Source organism: Monomorium pharaonis, chromosome 7 (assembly GCF_013373865.1).
Source record: "Monomorium pharaonis isolate MP-MQ-018 chromosome 7, ASM1337386v2, whole genome shotgun sequence".
Lineage (NCBI taxonomy): Eukaryota > Metazoa > Arthropoda > Insecta > Hymenoptera > Formicidae > Monomorium > Monomorium pharaonis.
In genome coordinates this window covers 211,544-216,951 of record NC_050473.1, presented here as the reverse complement: position 1 = coordinate 216,951, position 5,408 = coordinate 211,544, and the positions used below count along the sequence as shown (strand labels likewise).

General features: G+C 40.1%; 1 long non-coding RNA gene across 1 annotated transcript; it reads left to right on the top strand.

Moving 5' to 3' along the window:
• The first annotated feature begins 256 nt into the window (after positions 1-256).
• On the top strand, positions 257-5,408 carry LOC118646660. The gene is made up of 2 exons (XR_004964164.1): positions 257-2,692; positions 2,840-5,408. It is a non-coding gene; the product is annotated as an uncharacterized LOC118646660 (long non-coding RNA).

Genomic DNA, 5,408 nt, shown 5'->3' with positions numbered 1-5,408 from the left:
GTAAAAAAAAAAATACAATGGTGTATGAATGCTAGCGTGTGCGTAATTCGTGTAGATTCTGTCGGCATATCATGAGAGAATGAGATTGCTGTTCGATGTTACGTAGAGGGATTGCTTCGGGAATGAAAATAATCTAATTCGTGTGTACTGAGAAAAATTGCAAAAATGTTGTTAATTTGATTAAATTTTCAAACTAAATTAAATTTTGTCTATTCAAGTATTTATATATTTCAATTAACTATATAAATACTTGAATTGCAATTTGTGCATTTAAGTAAAATGCATAAATGTTTGAACTGACAAAATTTTAATATAATTTGAAAATTTTGTCAAACAACAATTTCAACAAAATCAACAATTTTTTTTTCTCAGTGTACTAATGTGGCTATCGTTTGCTCATTAAATGTAACTCGACTTTTGCAAAGCTTTAAATGCGAGAAACGTCATCAGTTCTTAAAGTTTCGTCGAATATGTCTTACCAATGAACGACATCGATTTCCGAAATCGCGCACGGGGATTATCTTGCAATTTTTTTTCTTTGTCGAGGCATTAATTTACAGGCGTAAAAAGAAAACATGTTATCAATTTCATTGTAGCATATTCAGATAAAAGCATATGCGCTCTGTAATATAACGTATGTATATATATGAGGAGCTCTTTTAAATTAATTGGAGATAAAAAAAGAAAGAAAAGATAGATAAGCTGTAACTTGAATTCGTATGCCTGTAAATGCCTAAAAAAAATCGAGCCTAAAAGAAATAAATAACGCAAGTAATGCCGCTTTACTGTAATTGTACAGTTTTTAAATGTAAGTCTATAAATTTCGTAACTCCACAAGGGACACTGCAGGTTCGCATCCGATATTGTGCTCCAAATATAAAACTAAACCAATTATAAATATTAAAATAATCCTTTTGTGTTTTTAAAACTTATTTTAATTATGTCGTTATAAATCTCGTTTCGCGATGTCATCTTTTATGTCGCGCGAAAGAACTAATTCTAATAATCGTAATGATTTAATTATTAACGTGATTCTCGCATTATGAAACGTGTCGTGCTCACGCGAGAACAAACCTTTCGTACAGCAGTCTCATGTATCTACATGGAGAAACAGAGTGAGTGGGATGCGCGAATCGTGCAGAAACTTATCGCCTTTATAGGTAATGATAAAGCAAAAATTATCATAAGATAAGTTTCATATATGGAGGCATGAAAGTGTATTGTACGTAGTATTATAACGCGAGTTAATTATTATTAATGCAAATAGGATTGGTAAAAAAGAAGTTTGTTATATATCGTTCTTTCTTTGCGAAAAATATCAAAATTGTGTAAAAACGGAAAAAAAAGATAAACCGTGCTCCATTGATAATTTTCATTTTTGTCCAGTATGTATAGGAGATAGTTCCAGCTGGAGGTACAGCTTTCGAGATAAGCGAGAAAATCCGACAGATATTTAATTGTAACGACGCAAGCGTTTGTCGCGCTATATCGAAGAGTAATTCGGAAAAACAGAGGTACGATTCGCATTCGCTGCAGTTGAAATATTTGTCACGGACTTGACGAGTGTACGTCCCTAAGTGTCTCTTTGTTTCTCTTTTTTTTCCTTTTTTAAAGTAACTTCGCGAAAGAGACATGTTTTTTATATTGACTGCGCCAGACGTCCACGCCTTTAGCTTTTTTTTTTCTTTATCTTTTTTCCCCTAATTATCATGTTTTACTTATTCAGTTGCCAATGTTGACGTTACATTCCAAACGTGTAATCGCGAGAACCGCCTTTCCACTCCTTGGACTGTCTCTGAGAGAACATTCTTTTTTAATCTCCCCTCCCATTTGCTCCTCCCAGATTCTCTTCCCTTCCCCATATAGCGTTGCTCGAATGGAGCAAGAATGTGCTGGAATGCACGATTTCTTTTCTTTTCTTTTTGTCCCTCATTTCTCCTTTTATTTTTATTTTACATACGCGCGCGCTTCTCGACACGCTGCACGCTCGCGAATGATCTCGCGATACACCGGCTATTACTTTGACTGAATCACCCGAGTTGACCACAGCACACTCGCATTGTCCTCTTACGCGAACAGTACTCTCTTTTTCCGAGCTACTCGACACGCGAGGAAACTAAAAAAAAACAAAAGAAATTTAAAAAAGTATAAAAAAAGAGGAAACAGAGTTAGGTGCTCCACTCGCCTTAAATGCAATTGAATGCAGTCTCAGCCTGTGCCATGTTGACCGGTTCAAATGGCTAAAGTGATAAGAGTTCGCGAAGACTAGTGCAAATGTACTTGTGGAGAGAAGGACTAAAAGCGAGGAAAGAAAGATAAAAGGAAGGGAAAGAAGATAGGACCATTTAAACAGTGTGTACATAGCGAGTGTGGGGCGGCGGGGTTACGTCAACCCTCCCAACCCCCGTGTCGCACATGTAGAGTATACATAATTACTTAACATTTCTTTTTCTTTTCTTCATTCGATGGACACGAATACACACACACACGTACACGTGGGAAGAGCGCGGACATTCATTGCCGGACCGACCGGGATCGACTTTTGCCTCCTCGATCTCTGCATCTCGCGCGATCAGGATCAGGCGATTAACGACGAGACGACAACGACGAGGGAGGAGAGAAAGAGAAGGACAAGCGAACACAAAACAAAAGGAAAAAGGGGAATGAAAAGCCAAGTTACACACGAATACCCGTACGTCCTCTTCTTTGGTCCTCTGCCATCTCTACTATGTTTATTTATAAGCGTTTTGTTTATAAGCGTGAGAAGAAATAAATATATGTTTATTTTCTTTCACACACGTCGATCTGCATTCATTACAGTGAAATTTGTCATTTTTAGCGCGTGTTTTCTACTCGGAAAAGACGCACCGGATGCCCTTTCAGTTTTTTTCGGATACTTCTCCCTTGCTCCGTTCTGGCATCAGCTGTCGTTAATCGCTCGCTCGAGAACGAGAAAACGCGAGATTCATCTCCGGATTTCCCGCGATGTTCGTCGCAGCCGGATCGTCGCGACTACTTCAAGAGATAGTTACGCGCAACTGGCTGCCTCACCGGGACGGAGAACGCAGAACGAGGAGCAAAAGTACTCTCCCGACGGAGTCTCGAAAAGAAATCGGATTCGACGCTAGTCCTGCGCCGCTGTACAATTTGTTACTCGATAATAACGAAAACAAAAAAAAAACGATTCTCCTCGTATTGTACATACGACGCTGTATGATATAATATTGTATGATTATTACCAACGCTACCGGCAGAATTATTCAATTAAGATTACAGTTAATGCCGCTATTATTAGTGAGATAATAAGTGAGCGGGAATGAGTGAGCGTAAGCGTGTGTTGAACTGCGGATCTTGCGTGTGCGCGTGAAAGGCTGTGCTGTCCAGCTGTATAAACCTTAACGTTGCGAGCTGCGTGTGTTTGTTGCCAAAGTTCCCCCTTTCGCGAGCATATGAGAGATACGGCGATATCTGATTGTCGGGTCGTATCGCATCGAGGACGTGTTTCTTCGTCCTGGGGTGGTAAATCGGAAGCTACGTTCGCCGCCCCTCCTCGAAACGGAAACGACTTCTCTCGGAAGAGTTGAAGCTACATGAAGAGAGAAGGAGAAAATTGCTCGCAATCGTCCGCAATTTGTCCGCTTGATTTAAACGCTACGGCGATAATTCCGCAGCGTTTAGTTTCCTCTCTTTCTTCCCCTTTCTCCTCCTTCCCCTTGGAAACCGAGAGTTTTCATTGACTCCGCGTGTAAATCTGCCTTGACAGATCGCCCAGGAGTACGATAACTCTCCGTCGTCGAACGTTATCGCAGAGCTATTTGAAGAGGGGCGACTTTCTTCTGAGACTCCCTTTTATAAGGAGAATTAATTAACGTTCCATTAGGATGTTAATATTAAGACGTCGAAACCGTCTGGACGCGTCGACCCGAACAACACAGCGTAATATCGTCTGCGCACTATATTTTTCCGTTAAACGACGACAGATTATTGAAGCACCGCCGTACGAGAGGGAAAATTGTCGAGAAAGAGAGAATGAGTGTGCGTGTGTGTGTGAAAATCCGAAGGGATTATTACGAAGGAAGCGAAGAGATATATCACGATTTATTCTCAGGTGATGTATTCACACACACGGTACACGTGTGGCTTACTATTTTGTTACTAACTTGTCAGATGTAATGTCGAGCTATTATGGACCACGGATGCGCGAAGGGTCGTTCGGAATCGTTGCCATGGAATATGAAAGAATATGCCGAAGTATGTATGAATGAGAGTTGCAGAGAGAGAAAGAGGAAGAATATGAGGGAGAGAGAAAACAAAGGAATGGATAAGTGTTCGCTACTTCTGCACGAGAGAGAGGGAGAGAGAGAGAGAGACCGAGGCCCCTTCCCTGGATGTATTCTAAGAGAGGAAAGCATGTAGTGTTTGTCATTTGGCCTTTATGCTGTCTTACTTGCGATTTCGTACAAGCTTTGCGTGCAATACTGTGATAAAAGAAAAAAGAATGAGTCGTTCTCTATTTCTCTTCGTCCTTTCTCCTTTTTGAAGCGCATGCACGTACAATGTGTGAAAGACCGGCGCACGTATGTATAAAATATATATACATATATATGTCGGGATATATGGGGTCGCCTGTTTTCAACCCGGTCCCTTAAAGCGAATCGCAAATATTATATCCATTTAATTCCGCGTAATTTGTTTCCGGTACATGCGTGCACTTTTTCCGAATTTGGGCCGGTACGAACTTTACAATCGATTTATCGTGGCCTATTTATCGTGGCTCTTCTTTCTGCAGCGAAATTATTTTCGCTCTTGCAGTCTTCATCGCGAAAATAATTAGTTTAAGATTATATTGGCTAGACACAGTTAACTTTTGACAGTCCGTGACTGTCGGATAATCGCATAATTTTTACGGACATCCGGGCGCATTAGCTTCGTACTGCCATCGCATTGACACATTTGTTCCTAATTGTTGCATCGCAAGTTTAATATATAAGTTTATATTATTGTTTGTTATACATAGATATATTTTGAGTAAAGCGACGTTAGTTATTAAAAGCGTGTCCTGAGATAAATATAATCTCAGTTCCATAGACAGAGGATGATACTTATTGTCTCTTTCATATTTTATGTAAACTTCCGAAAAATGACTATAACCGCTAATGACAATTCCGCGGCAATCGCGCGTCAACGACAAGTGGTCCTCGACAGGCGATTTCACGGTTATTTAGCGCGTTTAAGGGGAGGCGATTCGAAACAGGCGGTTCTTCTGAGAGGATATATAAAAATATGTCCATTTTATGCGCTTTTTGCGCGATTATTTTCCGAAGCTAAGCGATAGATCGCTAGTTTGGCGTGTTATTTTGCATCTGCAGAGGCTACGACCTGTGAATAAATGGTTTTTGTTGAAACGA